General features: G+C 42.9%; 1 protein-coding gene across 1 annotated transcript in view; it reads left to right on the forward strand.

Moving 5' to 3' along the window:
- The first annotated feature begins 1,662 nt into the window (after positions 1-1,662).
- SRCAP (Snf2 related CREBBP activator protein) overlaps positions 1,663-20,300 on the forward strand; it is a 2,075,623-nt gene continuing 2,056,985 nt past the window's right edge. Inside the window, exon 1 of the mRNA XM_069651627.1 lies at positions 1,663-1,900. The gene's annotated coding sequence lies outside the window, so the exon portion shown is untranslated. The remainder of the gene's footprint in view (positions 1,901-20,300) is intronic.

Below are 20,300 nucleotides of genomic sequence, written 5' to 3' on the forward strand. Positions count from 1 at the left end.
GCTATGCCTCTCGCGTGAGCTGGCACGTGGTGATGTCTCTGTTGATGTGTATGGGCCAGGCTGTGGGTTGGCGGACTGTGAACTCTTCTCCTGGCCGTGACCCTTCTGCTTGGTGGACTTGCTGTGCTGGGCATGTGGATGTTGGCTGTGGTGTGGCAGGGAGATATGTGGCACTCTGTTTTCCTTTTTTGATAGTCTTTATGTGGCCCGCTGGGCTGGCGTGTGCAGGACGTACTGCTTTGTGCCACTGTGATTCTCCTCTCTGAGTGCTGGGTTGCAGGGGAGCCTGTCAGTCTCCAGGCTTAGGGCTGCAATGTGCGCATGTGGGGTCTGTGCGCAGTACATGTGGTTGCTGTCCACTTACTGTGAAGTCTGCCAGCAGGCAGACTTGGACTTGCAGCAGCCCGTTGCTACTCACCTGTGGCAGCCGCTCGCAAGGGATTTATTTTATTTGTTTTCCTTGCTTTCTTCTGCGGCTCTCCCAGGCTCCCGAATTACAGACGCGAGTAGCTCAGCAGGCCTCGGGTAGCTTGGGGGTGCCGAAGATGGGCTGGAAGATGGGCTGCCCACACTGTGTTAGTGTGGGGGCGGGGACGTGCTGTGTGGGTCTTCCGGATCCCACCTCGTTGCCAGTGTGATGTGTGCTCTGACGGGACTGGGCCATGCAGTAGGCCGCTGCGCGCAGAGCAAGGACACACAGAGACAGCTTAGTCACGGTCCGGAGCGGGAACTGCCTTGTTGGCACACTCCGCCTCCCATTTATTTACTCGTCCATATGACCCTTGTCACATGGACATCACAGTGTCCAGGATCACATGATGTCTCTTACATACCTCTCAACACACACGATTTTGGCTGGTGTCAGTCGCCCTGAAAGCATCTCTCTAATCCGCAAAGCCCCCTACCCGTCCATATAAATGAATGGGCTATCACCTGCCAAAAGCAAAATCGGGTGTTTTCACCCGTCATAGGGTAAGAAAACGTTGAGAGCTATGCTGTTACGACATCACAGTTATTTCTAAGCAGTCTACTGAAAGTGAATGGCTTATTCACAGCTCTAAACAAGCTACCTGAAAATGTCTTAACCAAGTGTGCCTTCAGCCACTTGACATTTGTTCCTTTCCCTGAAGACCTTTTAAAAACATTCACTGACGAAGCAAAGCTGTTTTGGTTTCTGTATATGTATTAGAAAGGCATTTGCCAGGGACTGCTGTCATACGACCAGGTAAAGCTTTTGCCATCTTATGTCCAGGGGATACAATTAGGGCAGTACCTGGCAAATACCTCTCGCACTCTTCCACAAAAGTCAAAACCGTTGGCATTGCCAATTCTTATTTTGTTAGCATTTGGTGCAATATTGTTTTCCTCAGACCAATATCCCTGCTTATGAGCATATGAGGAAGAATTAGGACTTGTTTTAACAACGTTGCGGTCTTTGTGAATAAAATCCTTGACCACTTGGGTAAGTATAACTGTATGCCATAATCTTAGCTCTTCGGTCGCTTTACAGGGACTACATTGCCCATGCCCAGTTTTCTCGAACAACTCTCGTGAGAGCTGGCTTGAGCTTTTAGAATCGTTTCTTGACGGGGTGAAGGGTATGCTTTAACACACTACACTTCCATGCAGCCTTTGCGGTCTCGCGATATGTGATGCCTCCGGTTGCGGTCGCCATTTTGAGGAGCTGTGAGCTGCTCCCTAGCCTATGTTGTACCCACCCGCAGCCCCCACCTGACATCCCAAAATATAGCCGGGCACAGGTTGGGGCGCCCCCCCCACCGCGTGGCCTGGCGGCTCCCTGGAGATAGAGCAGGCCACCCCAAGGCGGATGACGGCGGATTGGGTGCGCACCGCGGGCCAGGTCCGCCGATAATAGTGAAAAAAGCGGCGACCCAGGCAGGTGAGGCAGCACAAGATGGCGGGCGCTCTCTCGCGGACCTCCCCTTGCGGGCGGGGGCACCGAGGTCTCACAGCCTTGCAAGGGGATAGTGTCTGAGAATGCGGTGAACCTTAGGAGTGTGTGATTGTTGAGATTTGGTACCCTACTAGTGCCCAAGGGCGCATACGAGGGTCTTGTAAAAGTAAAAGACACTGCAGGCCGCGCCGGCCGGCACCTGCTCTACGCATGCGTGTCCGCCGTGTATACTTATTGTTGAGGGGGAGGGGACCATGTAAGGTCATAGGTCATTAAAATGGGCGGGTCATTTTGACAGCAATACATGTGTACACTAGTGCCCCGCGCGTCACTTCTGGTTGGTTTTGCATCACACTGTGGGTGACTTTACTTTGATCCAAACTGTTGACTGCAGTGCTTTTTGGTTAGTTAGATATGAGTTGGACTTCTCCATTGAAAAAAAAACCCGCAAAGTACTTTGGTTGTAGCACAAGTCCACTAAAATCAAATAGTGGCTATTCCCAAAAAGGCTTATTAATAGGCATTATTTGATTTTAGTGGACTTGTGCTTGACTACACGATACAAGCGGGTTACGGATTGTACAGTTTCTGCACGTGAAAGCAGACCCGAGACATATTAATTCCAGCCGAAAAATAGATCTCCGACCTTTTTTTATTTTATTGCATGTTGTGAGTTTGCCTTAGAGCTAAGGCATGTCTTTTTTTCCAGATGGTGACCTAAGTAGCTTGCATAGTTGATCAAATAGGTCAGCGGTCTAATGTCCCTGTCACAGAGAGGCACCCAGCCTGCCCGGTTAATAGTGCTGATTCTTTGCTATTTATCTACATGTTATTACATCCGTCCACGGCCCACAGGTTGAGTGGGTGGACCCAGTCAACGGTTGCCAATTATCTAGGTAAATTATTGCAGTTTTATTTTTACCCGGACTGATATGTGAGTATCGAGGAGAGCTACTTAGCCGTCCCCATCATCAGGGTTTGCAGGGCCTTTTATTTACCCGGTTGCCATGGAAGCAGTACCAGGCCCGTCTCGCAGAGGAGCTAGTAAGCAGGACCCTACATCTGGGAAAATGGTGCTCGTTCTGCATTGGTTGTCTGCAATCCTTATTTATTTAAATGTGTATTTATTTAAATCTATAAAGCGCGCATCTGGCCCTGGGGCATCGTGGCGCTGTTACAGCCGACTTGCTTGCGACATATGGTACAGTTAGGCATTAGTACAGTCAGGCAGCGGTAATAACATTTACAAACAAGGTAATGACAATGTACGGTGTTGAAACAGTAAGGGGCACATCACACTGATCTTGAGTTCAGAAGTTACTAGGGTGGCTGACTATGCTTTGGTCCTGGTAAGTTACAGAGCTTTGTTTTGAGCGCTCTGGAAGACAGTGAAAGAGGTCTCTTTCCTAAGAGAAGGCGGTAGTGCATTCCAGCTTTTGGGTGCTAGGACGGTGAAGCTAGTGCCTCCTGCTTTAGATCTTTTGAAGGTTGGGACAGCCAGCTGATTGCAGTGCTGTGCCCTCTTGGGTCTGTTCAAGGTGGCACAGTGAATAGTTTCTGACAAGTAAGGCATTGCTGTGTGTGTGATGGAGAGGGTTTTAAGGAGGATACAATCTTTGACAGGGAGCCAGTGGGCACCCCGTCTGTCCTGTGAAATGTGATCTCTTTTGGGGATGCTTAAGGCTGCTCGGAGAGTGTTATTTTGGGTGGTTTGCAGTTTATTCATGTTTTTAGCATATGTGCCTAGAAGGACGTTGCAATAGTCCAACTTGGCTCCAATGATGGCTCTGGCAAAGGAGAGGTAGTTTTTGGAGGAGAGGTAGGGTTTGACGACATTTTAAAAAAATATATTTTTATTGGTTTGTTCAACCTTTTTTAAAAAAAAGAAACAACAATGTAACAATGAGCAAAGTTAGCCTTGTCATTTCCTTCCCTCCATCCCTCCTCATGTCTTTAACCAGGCAGTTATGACATCTCCAGATCAATTAAGAAAACCCTTTATACTTCGAGATTTTATTATTTGTCTCTAATCACTTAAATTGGTTCCTGTTCTTCCAGCTGAGTTTTTAGAACATGAAGGAAGTTTATCAGAGCAAATAAGACTGCTCTACTTGATCCTTCAAAGAGTGCTTTCCACCACTCTTCAGTGCTCCTTGGACAATAACCGTTAATAACTGGAGCAAAGATAAGTCGTCTTTGCTGCTCAAGATTCAGGCATGACATAATCAGATGTTTCAACGTTTCTCTGGCGAGGTTACAAAAGCGGCACATGGGGTTAAGATCTGCGTATTTTGGCCAGATACATATGCATTCTTTTGTACGAAATGCATTTAATCTGAAGCGCATGTAGAGTGCTCTTGCGTGCTGGTTTGGCAGGCGAGTTAAATAGGAATGGCGTTGATTAAAAGCTTTCGCCTCTCCCGGTGCTTCATGCAATGATTTAGATTTGGCTCTTAAGTCGCAGGTCTTAATCCAGTCCAGCCTCCACATCTTCTTGGCTGACTCTGGATTTTCTATTAGCATTGATTGAGTGATGTCGTACTCTTCTAACAGATCTTGGCAAAGCCGATTCCATTTAAAAAGAATTGTGTAGTCCTTCGCGGATACTGGCATGTGCAGGTTTGCAAGTTGTAATGCCGGTGTCTTCAACATTGCTTTACGATACAGACTCAAGAGATTCCATGAGACTCTTGCATGCATAGAGATTAAACCTAGTTCATATCGTATGCACACGGTTGCAGTACCCCTCAGTAAAAGAAGCACACAAGTCCAGAAAATATTTTCTAGTGAGTTCCATAAGTCACTAGAACAACCAAACACATTTTCACCTCCATAAATTAGACTAGGCACAACTTTTTGTTGGAAAAACATAATGATAGGTTTTAGTGAGAATTTTCTGTATTTATTAAACAGGCCTGACATGCCAGCTGTCTACACCTACTTTTCGCTACTTCTGCCCACGGTGCGTCGTTTTTGCTCGCACTGATTGTTATGCCTAGGTATGTTGTATATTTTACAAGCTGAATTGGCTCCTTGGCAATATGCCAGTTGAACTTCCGACCCTTTCTGTGTGAACCTGATAGTTTCTCTAAAATCAGGATTTCAGATTTTTGTCTGTTAATTTGCAGCCCGTTCGATGTTCTGTAACTATAAGATTCATTTTGCGCTGAAGACCTATCGGTGTCTGATCTATTAATACCAGGTCGTCCGCGTACACTAGATAGTTGATGGGCGATCCATGTATTTTAGGGGGGAACATATTGTCGCCACAGAATACATCTTTTACGTCTGATATAAACAGATTGAATATTGTGGCTGCCAAAGGACAGCCCTGTTTCACGCCCTTAAATGTCTTGATTTTGGTTGACAATGTGCCCTTCATATCAAGTCGGACTCTAATGGACGTTTGCGTGTGCAATTCTCGAATTGCGCCCATTAGGCTAGGCGGGCAGTTCCACTTAGCTAGTTTTCTCCACAAGAGCTCTCTGTTAATACTATCAAGCATGAGGGAGAGCTATCAGGGCCAGATAGATCTCTGAAGTGGATCTGATTGCCTCCATCTTTAGAAGGTTCAAAAGGAGCAGATTTAAGCCGAAGCCTACCCCTCTTACAAAACCTGCTTGGTGGGGGTCTATATGGTTGGATTCTTCAGCCCACCTCAAGATTTTATGTTGGAGCAGAGTGGCATAGATCTTCCCCACAACATCAAGAAGCGCTATTGGTCGATAATTTTTAGGGTTGGGTCGATCCCCCTTTTTGAAGATGGGGACCACAACAGCGCTTTTCCAAGAGTTAGGGGTAGAGCGGCTCTTGGTAATACGGTTAAATAAAGTGACACAAAAGTCTGCCCACAGTCCCGGATTACGTTTGATTGTATGGTTTGTTAGACCATCAGGGCCTGGGGCTCTGGATTCTCGCATTCTTTTGATTATAAGTAAGATGTCTTCTCTTTCGAATTCCAGGTCCCATCTTGTTACAGCCGGTGGGTCACATGAATTTGTTAGTTCGTCTTTACAAAACAGGGCTGAGTAGAACTCTATCCATGCTTTTTCTGTGACAACATTGGCCTGTATGGAATACTGAGGTGCCACGCTGTTGTTTATCAATTTCCAAGATTCCGCTGAGTTCTTCCCTTCCATTTTTGCCAACATCATCTCTGAGTCATTTTGCATCAAGATGGCCGCGTGTGACTTAAGCCAGTTCTTATACTTTTGCTTAAATGCCCTTCTGGTCTGTTTCGTGATTTCGTTGTATTGCCCTTTTATTTTCCTTACTTCCTGTCTCCTCATTCTTTTTCGTTGCAGAACGATCAAGTCAAATTTGTGTTTTGGCTGCAATTCGACCTGTCTCAGTGTAGATCTTCGTTCTTCAAATTGAGCTAGGAGATGTTGGTATTCTAAACCCTCTGTGTTTTCTGTGAAGTTTGATGTTATGTCAACTACTTCAGTGTCCAGAAGGTTTAGTCGGATCCTGCTTGACCCTGTGCTTACCAAGTAAGGCCAGTTCGCTTGGGCACAGCTAGCCTTGTTGTTAAGTGAGTTGTACCATATCATGGTCACTATGGGTCATTTGAAGAACGTTTAGGTGCTGTACTCTCTTGTGAAGATGTTCTGTGACAAAAATATAATCAAGGACCGAAGAGTGATCCATTCGTCTCTATGTAGGCTGGGCTGGCGTGTCTCCCACAGTGTTGCCATTTAACATGTACATACCACGTATGTCCATTCTAGGCACCATTGAGCTGCTTTCTGTTCGAGTTGATTTTTCTCGTTCAGGCATACGATATTTAAGTCACCACATACAATCAGATCTAGTGGTTGTTCCTTTACAAGGAGTTCATCGATCGCAGCTGTCACTATCTAGGAATGATGAGGCGTTTTTTGCCCGATGATTCCAATATACATTGATGATATATAGTCGACCACCATTGGTTTCGTTACAATGTGTTACTCCAATTGTTAACTGAATAAAGGGCGACGGATTCTGTGAGTCAATAATCCTGAAGCCTGCAGCCTTTCTCACTGCCGTCAGCAAACCAGCCATCGGTCTTCCCTTGGTTTGAAGTATCGCTGGGTTACATGCTATTTCAAAGCCTTCTAAAATCGGACTAGTGCTCAGCCATGTTTCCTGTAGGCACAGTAAGTCCAAATTAATTGCCCAAGATGTTTGGAACAGATGGTTAAAGCCTCTGGTATTCCAGGATGCCATTAGGCAAGAACTTCGCTTTTCTGAGGCCTGGCATTATTTGTTCGGAGCCTTGTTTAAAGTACCTGCTAGCCAGGACCAGTCAGACACTTCATGGGTCACGTTGCTCTCCGACACATCCTCGACAATCGTCGGGGTCACGCTCTGTGTTCCATTAACTGTGATCCGTATCAGTTCGCCCTTCAGAGTTGCTTCAGATAGCTCTACCACAGATGACGGCATTTATGATCTTGGTCGTAAGGGCAACTGAAACATGGTGTTGACTTGCTGTGTCATAAATAGGGTGGAATCTAGGTATACCCCACGGGTTTTAGCCGCCACCGAGGCAGTGATTATGGTGGTGCCAATGATGAAGGTCCGTATTGGCTGTTAGTTTAAGGATTTGTTTAGGACCTACCAGTAGGATTTTGGTTTTGTCTCCATTGAGACATAGAGCGTTGGCCACCATCCAGGTCTGGATGATGGCATAGGTTTTGTTGTGTGGCAGCGTTCTTTTGTTAGGAGCCAGTGAGGGGGAGTGGAACTTGAGTATCGTCAGCGTAGTTGGCATATGCTATGCCGTGATTGTCGAGGCCATTGAAGGGTGGTAGAGTAAAGATGTTGTACAGTGTGTACACCTTGAAATGTGAGCAGAGCTAGTCATCAATTCCTGTTGCCCGGGGCTTGGTATAGTTGTATTATTAGCCAGTGTGCCATGAAACATCTACCTTGCCCGACTTGATCTCTTCTTTCTTTCCCCACTTCCAGTGTTATGCAGGCAGTTCTCCTTCAAGCTTCCCTCCACTGCCTCCCCTTCCTCTTCTGTCATCCCTGACTGTCTCACCGCTTTTCAGGCATGGTGTGCTGCCAGTGATCTCTGCCTTAAGGCCACTAAGACTGATATCCTTCTCATTGGGGCCGCTGCTCCCTCCTTCCCTCTGGCTGCCCTCTGTGGGTCCCTCCCCATACCCTCCTGTGAGGCAAAAAACCTTGGTGCCATCTTTGACTTCCTTCTTTCCTCACATTGATGACCTTGCCAAGAATGCCCATTATCAGCTGCACCTCACTTTCCTCACCTTCCCCCAGAAACTCAATGTCTCCAGAACTAACAGTCTCTTCCTCAATCTTCTTCGCCCTCTTCAACTAATCCAGAATAGGACTCCAAGACTTATCCTTGGCTTCAAGCCCAGGGACTGCATCTCTCCTGCCCTAAATTCTCTTCACTGGCTCTCGTTTGCTGCTAGGATCAAGTTCAACACCCTCTGCATCAACCACAAGGCTTCCTCGGGCCTGGGACTCTATCTCCAACTCTCTCCGTAAATACCTCTTTGATAGAGCCCTATGGTCTTGTATCTCCAGATCGGACACTTCACTAAGCGGAGAGTGGGGGGGTAGATCTTTATCCTCAGCATGAGCCTCCCTCTGGAATGGTCTCCCTTCCCCTCTCAGGCTTGAGCTGGATCTCAATAAGTTTCGGAAACTCTGCAAGACCCTCCTTCTCTCTTCCTTCCCTCTCCCCTGCTAATGCCTCTGTCGGCCGCAGTGATTGGCTGCCTGATTTCCTCTGAGTTCTACAGCTGCGTTGTCTTGCTTTCAAAAGAAATGCGTTGCCCCTGAACTATCCTTCCTCCCCTAGTGTGTGTGTGTGTGTGTGTGTGTGTATGTGTATTCATAGGGCGTTTCACAGATGGGAGCTATTTATCATTCTCTTTTAATCCAGTCAATCGGGAACTTTTTCAAATTCCCTTCAGAATGCCATGATGCCAACTGAAGGTGCACATTGCAGAAATGTTAGTGTTCACTATCCTTGCAGAATCCCTAGTATGTACATAGACTTGAGGAATCGTGCTCAGCTGCATAGATGTGAGTTATCAAGTCTCAACTTTCTACTAGTTTAAGCAATAAAATGCATTTATTTTCTATTGCCATCCTGTTAGTTTCAGCTAAATAAAGGGCGTAGAACAAGCCTAGTGACCAAAGTTGAACTGCTGCTTTAGCTGGGGGATTTTTCCATATAAGTGTTACACATCTTCAATATTTTTAGCCAGAAAATGTGCATGGGCAAGTCCTGTGATGACATGGGCATGTCTAGCTGCTGCTACTTCATTGGTTGCTCAGATTTACTTCATTTTCTTACATGTAATTTTAGAAATGGACTCATTTGACCCATTTAAATTTTTCTGTTGTATTCAGTACCCTAAACCTCACCATTGCTAAAGTAATTTAAAATCTTTCTCAGTGATTGATCAGATCGCTTGATGCTGTCCTCAAGTTACCTTATGGTGACTTGATTACCAATCATGCGTAAGTGGTTTTTAATTTCATGAAGTGTTATATAGTCTGCTTTTTTAATGTTGATTGACGTTTTACTATTCATTATTTAGGTTGCACATTGCTCAATTAGCCAATGGTCTTGGGCGTTCATGCAAGCCAATACTTATTTAGAAAATACATATGATCCACTGCATTCAATCGGACTTATCAGATTCCTGTATTCAGTCTCAACAGCCTTAGGGCTGCAACTGGCATCTCCAGACGTTATCACATCTCCAAGGTCGGGAAGAAAGTCCACTGGCTCCCGGTGAAGGAAAGAATTACCTTCAAGACACTAGCATTGACACACAAATGCCTTCACGGCCTTGTCCCACTCTATCCAGCTCAAAGAATCCCCTTCCACACCTCCTCCAAACCCACCAGAACTGCCTACACCAATAGAATTACTGTCCCTTTCACCCGCAGAGTGGGTGGGCGGCTCTGGCTACCCAAACATGGCAGCCACCCATTGGAACTCCCTCCCCCCATTCATTAGGATGATTGACTCCCATGCATCCTTCAGGAAAGCTATCAAAACCAGGCTCTTTGTCTGACATTGTACGTCTGCCATCTGCCCTCATTTTGTACACATGCATGTATGCCTGTCTGTTGCTGTTCACATTTTTTTTTATCTGCAACAAAACTATCTGTACCAAGCATTCTCTGGTGAGGCCGCATTCATGTAACCTTGAATCAAGCCGCCTTAAGTTGTCTCATAGCGCCTTGAAGCCTGTGGGCTGCAGTGCGCTATACAAATAAACAAATAAACATTCTTGTTCTAAGTTTATTCTTTTCCATGTCGATAAACAAAATAAATTGCCACATTTAGGCTGTACATTAACTTTAACATAAGCTATGGGCTCCTGAAATAGTTGCACAACTCTGAGATCTACAAACCGATAAGAGCTAACTAAATCTGGATTGATGCTGCCCGAAACTTGGCAGTTGGTTGATGTAGAGCATGTAGGTAGTCTGGATTGTGTGGATTTGTAGTTGATAAGCAGTGATTGTCAGAATTATAAGTAATGTTGTAGTTGATGGTGAAAGCGGTATTGAGAGGCAGAAGCATATGCCATACTCTGTGCAATTTATACACTCAATACTGCTAAATGAAAAAGATTATTTGTGTATGCTAGATATCCGCTTTCATTGAAGGGAGCAAACGGATATTTTGAATATTCACGAACAATCTATGGCATAATGCGTTTGTACCTATTGCATTACAATAATTAAGTTGAAACATAACACACGTTTTTGCTTTTATTTATACATGGGTTATTGTTGTAGGAAAAATGTAATTATGCTGTCCATTTTAGTCAAACGGAGCCATTGCAAAATCTATTGTAGGCAATTCAATTTTTTAGTTGGGGATTGAAATCAATATTTGAGGTGCAGGTGCTAAAAGCAACTCTTAGACGTCATCTAGTCAGCAGGGGGACTTCTTGAAAAAGGGGTGCTAGAACATAGCGTGATACAAACCTAACTTCTGCATTCAGCGAAAACTAGAACCGTTAGTCTGGTAGCACACTCAAAAGTGTGTGTGTGTGTGTGTGTGTGTGTAAAAAAAAAAAAAAGCAGTGTCACATGGCATTTTGCCATGCAATTCCGTAGGTTTGCTAATTTAAATTGACACTTGTGTAGCAAAGCTAGCTATTTAAGTTACCATGTTCAATGAAAGCACAGCTCACCCTGCATTCCATTCTTGCCTTTGGGGGTCTCTCTACCCTCCTTTTCTCTGTTCACTCCAGTTCAAAGGGACTAATGGAGAAAGTGCAGCAGTAATCATCTCCTCCACTCTAACTGCCAAAGGCCTGTGTGGTAGTGCTAGGCAAGAATTTCTTTTTCAAATAATTTCACACCAGAAGTAACCAGATGATACTTTTACTAAGCTGACTATATTGTGCATGGCAAAGACCAGTATATGCTAACTTTATTATTTTTTTTTACAGTATTTTAATTCCATTCCTAAAAAAAACAGAATTTAATGTAAAACACTGCATCATCTCCATGTTTTACAGTAAAGTTTAGGTTAGTGTATCTAAATCTCATGGTGTCAACTAGATTTCATTTTGTTGGGGAAGATGCATCACATTGACGAGTGAACACTTTTGAATATGTACATGATCACACAGGCAAATGCTTTTGATGGCAAACCTAGTTCTGTAACGTCCTGGTGTCATATTTCTGTGCAACTGGTGCTCAACCCATAAGCTATTCCCATACCCCTTGATATTCTCTTTGATCACCCTGCTTTATACCAGATACCCTGGAAAGTGAGATGGCCGCAAACTACAATATTCTACCTAGTTTGCCACATTATCTGCATGCTACTCGTCCATTCTGATTAGTCTTACTTTCTTTTGTCTTACGTAATGAATACACAAAGCTAACTAGATATTTACGCAAAGTAGTGATCAATAGGGCCTTTCAATCTGTACATCCACTGATCTATTGCACTATTATACACTGAGCTCACTTTGCTCTTTGATTATGATTGCATTTTATATTCGCACAGGCTGGAGAGAGCTGGACAAACTGTTTTCATAGCCTTTTATCGTATCTATTTGTGTCCATTCATGCATCTAACTTAGATTTTGCAGACACTCATCCAGAGCTTGTGACGTCTTCTTAACCACTCGTTCAGTCAAGTAGATTTTATGAAGTGCGAGCACCATTTGGAGGGGATGTTTGAACCTTTATTTGACATTTACTTTTTAGTAAATGTCAAATAAGTTTCACTGTGCATGGTGAACTATGGGTGGCAGCAGAGTACCAAACAAAGTGGGTTTGTGGTGACATGCACCATTTTACAGAAAGCACATTTACATTTTTTGTCATCCGTTGGCAAGGCGCACATGCATGTCTCTTTGGTCTAGTAGGTAAACAAAGTGACTCGACTTGCAGGTTTAGTGAAATGCTAAAGAATTTGCAAGGCCTGATAACTCAGTAATGTCTTACCTCAGAGGTACACAGCAATGCTGTATTGATGCTAGTTTTATGTCTTGGGAACACATAACTTCTGGTGACATTACAAATGTTAGTACCAAATTGCTAATCAAGAACATTTTAATTAGCAAACAGCTAATCAATTTTTGAAAACGAATTTGTGTGTGTGTGTATATATATATATATTTTTTTTTTTGTGTGAACTTTGGCAGTCCTTTTCAGCAATTAAGGTGACAAATGGACTTATTTTTTTTCTGAGCATGACACTTTATATATCCACGTTTTGAAGTTATGGCTCTGTTGCCTTTTCCAAATGTTTACCCATGCGCACCGTAACAAGCGAACCTGAGCTACTTTGAAGCAACGCACAAACATCGGAGATCGGTTTAGTGCCTTTTCTCATCTTATTGTACAGGCACCCTTTCTGGGAATATCCCCACCATCAATGTCATTTGCAAGTAATTTCTGATAAAAAATGACATCCCTGTTCTTCAAATAACTACAGACTGATATGATGAAAATGGTTGAGAGAAAAGCTCTCATGGACAGGTAGCTCTTGTGAAATGTGTATGCACAACGCTTAACTGCTATTGTTATAGTGTTGAACTGCTTTGTGAAGTCGGGGGAATTTGGTAGATGGTAAACTGAACATTGCCAGGGTAAACCACTATAATGCAGAGAATGGGCATCACACGTTAAACTGTGCATTATATCGGATGCAATTTTTGCGAGAGCTATGGCCGTTAGCAGGTGAAACTGTACTTGGCATGAAAAAAGAAAGCAAAATACCTGTAGTTTACATTTTAGGCGAATAACAGTTGCTTTGGCGAAATTACTCTTTTTAACGATGCAGTCTCCTGTGTCTTGCCAGGTTGGCAAAAAAGCGAATAGCCTGTTGCGTTGATGATGTAGAACTGTTGCATTAACCACGGCAGGTACTTTTGCCATTACCCTTTCTAACAGAAACATCTTCAGAAACCAAGGGATGCTACAGGGCGCACTAGGGATAGTCGTTACTCTTTAACCAGGTTTGGCTTTCTGAGTTCCAAACGACCCTTATGGGAGTGATGAGGATAATGCTTGATAGGGTTAGCTTGTATTGTTATTGGTGAGTATTAGCTGGTTTTGTCGAAATAACTTTAAATGAAAATAAAAGATAATGAAATGTGCAGGATGAAGTGATCATGAGCAAAAAGGATTGTGAAGGCTCACTGAATGACATCGTATGGATTGAACAAGAATAAAGGACTGGCGAAAAATATACTCTGTCCTGTCTGTGTTGGACGCAGCCTCGGCTTGTCTGTGGAGGTGCAGGTTGATACATGTAGCAAGGTCTTTTCCTCTGCGGTTTTCCTTCCCTCTCTGTGCCGCGTGGAAACCGATTTGGGCTTGGCAACAAGCGCACTGCAGGTTAAAGAGTGGAGTAAGAGCCTCTCGGATTAAAAGGGCTGCCAGCGAGAGCCAGTTATCTGCCTGACCGGAGTTGGTGAGGGGGACCGTAGTCGGGGATCTGGGGGTAGGGGAGTGGGGAGACTTTGCAAGCGTTTGCCTTGTCTTGTCTAGTTCTCCCGAGGCCCCAGGTTCTTGACTGCTTGGAGCTAAATTGCCAGTTACTTGCAGCCTGTTACTCCAGCCATGCTGCAATAGAGGGCTGTTGGCTAAGTGCCGTCTTGGTCCGGAGAGGACCCCATCCCTCTTTCTCTTATGGAGTGTGGACCTCTGTCAGCATTGTTATTGGCTTTGTGGGAGGCAGACGGCCTGTAGCCTTGTTCTGTGCTCTTTTCCTTCACTTTAATTACAAATGTGCCAATTTAGCAATTGTCTAGTCATACTCCTATTTTGGGAGTCTCTGGAGGAGGTCTTTAAGTGGAATAAAGGCTATGAAGAGTAAAAATAAACAATATAATGTAAGGATACTCTGCTCGATGTTGCTGTAGTGGTACAAGAGGACTGGATAGAGGAAGCCCTAAAGTAACGTTGCCTATAAGACACGCACCTGCCCATTCTGGGCCACAGGATCTTCACTGTCCCTTGGAGTTTGATTTCTGACCAGAGAACCCAGGTGCACCTCCTTGGGGGACGGGGAGGGGGGGAGATGAAGGGATGCCACAAAATGAAAAGGAAAACAGAATGCTACTAAATAAGTGGACATAATACAATTCCTGTTCCTACAAATTCTGTGGCTATGGATAGTCCGACAGATTTTTGACTATACTAGAATCACACTCCTGCTCCCCTGTCGCCTTAATAGATCCTTTGATTGACAAGGCGGCAGGTTCTGACATCAGCTAGCACCCATTGTCTTGTCTAGTAAAAAGAGACAAGAGTTTGGGGGGCGGGTGGTGGTGGAAAGCGCCGATATGATTCCTGGTACTAAGAAGCTTGAAACTAGGGCTTATGAAGGCCATGATAAATATGGTAACGCACGCCACAAAGGCTCTCTGTTTACAAATATCTATCTCCCATGATGAAATTAAATGCCCCCTAAATCTAAATAGAGGGAGAGTCTTCTCAATGTTGTGAAGTGTTCCAGCCTTAACTAATTTGTCAACTTCTATTAAGCCAGAGTCCATGCTTTATTTTCATACAGAATAAGTGTGGGATTTAGTCATTTTTTTTTTCTTTTTTTCCAGGAAGAATTCTTACAAAAAGGTTGCGATTATCTTCCTCAAAATGTGACGGTCGATATACCAAGTGAATTATACTATGATCTCTTGAGGATTACTCATTTGGTACATGGGACAATCCGAAGAGCAATATGCTGTGTAGAATTGAGGCTTCCGGCGGAAGCAGGTTTATGAAACGGAATTCCTCTAGAGCTGAAAGAGCTTGGGACTGGTTGGCAGGTTCCCTTTGGGGTGGAATGGCCTGCGACCGAAATTCTAAAGGCGATGATACTTTGATTCTTAGTTGGAATTCTGGAGGGTTTAATCGTTTCTTGCAGGGGAAGGCTTGGGGCGATTTTTGCTCTTATGACTTGATCATCCTGCAAGAAACATGCTTTTTGTAATGCCCGGTACTTGACGGATATTCAATGATGAAAAAGGCCATGGAAGGGTTGAAAATACACAAACCAAAGTGTGTTCCCGTTGGACAATACATACATTTGAGTCATGCATAAAACTTAATCATATTTTTCATAGTGAACATGAAATATTCAACAATTATGATTAAAAAAAAATGGACCACAAACTACGTGGCAACTTTTTAAAAATTCCTGAATGCGATGTACTAGCAAAATCAAAGCTAAAGAGTGTACAAAACATGACATTTATTTATTTACATTTATATAGCGCGCAAGCAGCCCAGGGGCATCACAAGTCTATGACAATACAGGAATGATGAATGAATGAATACAAAAAATGTGTATACATGATGGCAAAGACGGAAATGCAAACGTATTAATACAAATACCAAAAAACACAAAATACTTGAATGATTTATCTAATTGGGTGGAAAAACCATGTCTTGGCATACTTCGAACAGGGTTTCACAAAGGGCTGGGAAACACTTTGAATGGGATTCAGAGCCCTTATACCTCGATAGAACTAGTGATCTCAGAAGCCCCTCACAACTCTTTGACACATTTGGTAACAGTAAAGGGAAGCCAGCCTCTAAAGCATCCATCTCCTGTTGGATAGCTTCGTGTATTTCGGAGGCCTACAATTTACAAGTCCCAAAAGGCATCCATGCACATCTGGTCTGAGGCAAAGCGAACGCTGTTGCTGTCCAAAAGTATATCCCATGGAGTCCGTTACCAAGGCAGCTACGAGGGCGTTCACATCAGCTTTTTGCAGACATTGTCTCGATCTGAGCTCCCGGGCTGGTGCCCAATTTTGCCATGCAGTTCTCAAGAATGTATTCCAATAAGGAAAATTGCCATCCACCCGTAATACCTATGTTCAGTGCATGGGAATCTCCCACAAGTATGGAGGAAAGGGGACGGGACATAGGTTATGTGATTTCCTTAATGCTTAATCTTTTTTTATTTTTTTATTTTTTTTTGGATATGATTCAAAAGTAGAACCTTTACAAAATGTTAACATAGGTACAAAGTAATTCATATAATTTAAACTTCATCATTGTTAAAAATTGAAGGAAAATGAAAATTTCATAAAATTAACCTCTGAAAGAAACAGGAGTAAACTGATCTCATTGCATGTCATGCTGTTCTAGTTCTTGTTCAATATATTTAGAAAAATGTACTAAGCAAACATTAGTGGCCTCTAGTCCCATTGCATCATTCTTGACCAAAGAGATTCCATGCAATCCTCATATTCAATGTTTACAAATTTCATTACCATCTTAGTTCTCATAAAATCCGATGTTTCAACGTCTCTTTAGGTTCTTTGCATTGGGGAAAACGACATTTTTGTATGATAGTTATATCTTTCAGTTTATTCCAATGTTTTGTCCTTTCTCGGGTGTGGTATAAATTAAATTTAAACCACATGTAGGACTTTCTAAAATGATTGCATGGAAATAATTCAATGTAATTATATCTCGGAACCCCTTTTTTTCATATACTTTGAATATTGCGTATGTATCTTGTATTTCTGTATTTGATTGAGTTTTGCTGCAATCATACTCAGTTTTTTTCTTGACATATCCTGGTCTTAAGCACAAGTCATCTGTCGTAATATTTAATTCAGGAAGTAATAACTGTATTTCACGCTGATATTAAGTAAGGGAAAGAGTATTTTTCAATTGGAGATTAATTTGTTGATCAATATATAGAGGGAATTGGTTGGTGGCGAACTCATTCTGGCATAGTTAGACAGTTATCTCCATTTCCTTCGCGCAGCTAAGGAAATGAGTCCTAGTTCATGCCTTTATTATGGAATTGGGCACGGATATTGCTGTTTTCAACATAGTACCTTGGAGACAGTCTACTGAGTTCATGTCGGAAAGACAAATGTCCGAGGAGGACACTTTCAATCTTGAGTATAAAAGTCTATAAGCGGTATTAAAGAGTACTTGCAATATTTAACATGAATTATTTTTCATTGGGACAACAATGGCCTACTTTTTAGTTGTAAACGTGCAAGATTTGACCGAATTATTCTCTGAAATATGATGACCCAAATAAATTGTATTTGTTATCAAAGATATCAGTGTTTCTCCAATTTGCCATTGATAGTGTTTACTTTAGTCCCAGAGCGTGTTATCGCGGTCTTTGATGGATTTGGAGATAATTATGACTTTTGGCAAACTTTTCAAATAGATATAGTTTTGTTTGGAGCCCCACTGGAATTGGATCAAATATATCATCTGCAAAGGTAAGCCAATGCAGACGTAGAGTACCAAACTTGACCGAAAATAGATTTATTTGTACTTCAGGGTTGGTCAAAATCCGACATGTACAGATTAAAAAAGGAGGCAGCAAGGTTACATCCTTGTTTTAAACCTAGGAAAGTTTTGATGGACTTGGTTGTTCTACCATCCGGGGTAATTTTGATCTTGTATGAAGTATTTGTGTGCAATTTAACAAACCAGTATATTGGTTCCAATGGAATTCCCATTTTAGTTATTTTGGCCCCAAGTATGTTGCAAACTACATTGTCGAAAGCAGCCGACATGTCGATCGGGGCAATATAAACCGGATATGCGTTCCTTGGTTGCGCCCCAGCTATTACATGCGCCATGATTGTAGCATTTAAAGAAGTGCTCATATCTTTACGGAAACCTGTTTGGAATTTAGAGTATAGTCCTCGTTCTTTAATGCATTTTTCCAGCCCATACAACGGAAGGATTGCAAAGAGCTTAGCTTCAGTATCAATTAATGTTATGGGCCGATAATTTTGAGGGAGGGCTGGGTCACCCTTCTTGTAGATTGGGACTATATTGGAAGACAACCAAAAAGTCGGAACCTCCCCAGTGTGGATTATATTTTCAAATTTAGTTTTTAAAATTGACGCCCATAGGTCCAGATCGCTCTTATAGACACATGGGGGTAGTCCATCCGGCCTTGAAGATTTTGAATACGATAACTTATTGATTGCCCATTTAATATCGTTCGACCATTGAAATCGGCACATTTTATTATGACATAATGACATTTCTGGTGCACTCCTAAATGGAGCAGGAAGTTGATATTTAGTTGTAATAAAGTCAGTCCAATTTTTCTCAGAAATACAATTCGGCATTATTGAAAGAGACCGTTTGTCAGCACTTTTTATAGTCTGCCAGATAGTTTGGGTATCATAACTGCATCTTGCTTTAATCAATGAGCAGTTAGTTCTATTCTAGTTCTTGATTCGTGCATATCTCAATTTGTTCTCATAGGTGAGCAGTATGCGTTTATGCAGAATTTGGTGTTCGTCTGAGTGTAATTCCCTGTTTCTCAGTAGTCTTGGTGCTTTATTTTTGTTTCTTTTTAAAGACTTGCAATCGGGGTCAAACGGATGAGCATGAATTTTCATTTTATATTTTGAGCCAAAGTGTATTAATCCGTTTTTCATAATTTTAGCACTGACGGCCTCCCTATCAAAGGTCGACATTGTTTTTAGACATTAAACTTATGTATTTAAATTGATATATATTCAACAAATTGTTTGCAAAGCCCATTATTCCATCTGAGGGATATTGAATGTCGATTTACTTCCTGAAAAACTACTGAATGGTCGAGATATAATAAACGACACTCTAATTTAAAGGAAAGAGATAATTGCGCATTCTCTGGGAATCAATACATTCTACGCTCTCGATAGCCTGCATAGAAATGACACTCAGTTCCTGAGAACTGAGTTAACACCCCTGATCGATTGAGTATAAGTCAACCACCAATACAAAAAATGCTTTCCAAGGACATTTGAAAGTGTGACTTCCTAGTTGAGAAGCGCTGTTTTGGAGTGTTGCGATTTGCACTTTTCTTCTATACCTCTTTCCTGTGCGTCCCCTCTTAAAGGGTTACTAACTCCGGTGCTCTTTGCCCCAGGACAGAAAAGGATCTTACTGGACCCGCATCACCTAGTTCTTGATGAGCTTTAAGGGAAGAACTCCCTCTCGCACACAACTTCTCGTGGATATGCTGCACCCTATTAGTATCTTATCGGAGTTCATACTTTCCGGACAATGCACGATTGTGGGGACTCCGTACGGTCGATGACTATGAAACAAAAACTACTTGCTCGGCCTATGGGAGGAAGATGGATAGGGCCCATTTAGAAACACCACAGGGCCTCTCTCCTTTAAACCCCTCGCCTCTTCACAATTACTAGTGGCTTTAGTCTAGACACTTGACTTTGTTGGTATCGGTTTGGTGGTTAAAAGAGGCAGGGCCCTCTTCTGGCCATTTAATGCCCACTTTCACTTTTACTGTATGTAACACGAACAGACTTCCTTGGCCAATAAACTCACCAAAGGCTCTGTTTAACCAGCTTTTACTGCCCCCTTCGGAGGGACTTCACCCACTAAATACACTGTCACATTGGGTGTTTGAGAAGCATTTTGTTGGCACTTCCACGTGTGGGCTAGACTCAAAAGTCCCGGCAATGCTTGTACCCCCTGGTGTAAGGCATACTTCCAGACGCATCACTGTGGGCGGCTCCTCCTACTCTTGAGAAAAACTGTCAATCACAATAGTCGTAGCACCCACATGCTCTGATTTTTCGGCTGGTGCTTTTTTTGTTTATTAGCTGCCGTACCTTGGGGATAGTTACATTTCTCAGCGATTTACCAGGGCAAGCTTTGGATAGTTTTTTTCCTATTCCTTTTTTTGCTTTATTTTCTTAGGTGATCCGATAGTATTTCTTTTTTCTGGATGCCTTCTTACTGTCTTCCTGCCCCCCTGGCACCGTACTTTGGATATCCGCTGTCAAGACTGTCAATGGCAAATCAGTAATCGCTTTTCACTTCTCATATTTAGGTTGGATGGAGACAGGATTGTTAACCCACCCTGCCCGTTTAAGCCTTTACTGCAAGAAGATTGTGCCTTATTCCT

Source organism: Ambystoma mexicanum, chromosome 3p (genome assembly GCF_040938575.1).
Source record: "Ambystoma mexicanum isolate Mex_15411 chromosome 3p, UKY_AmexF1_1, whole genome shotgun sequence".
Taxonomy (NCBI): domain Eukaryota; kingdom Metazoa; phylum Chordata; class Amphibia; order Caudata; family Ambystomatidae; genus Ambystoma; species Ambystoma mexicanum.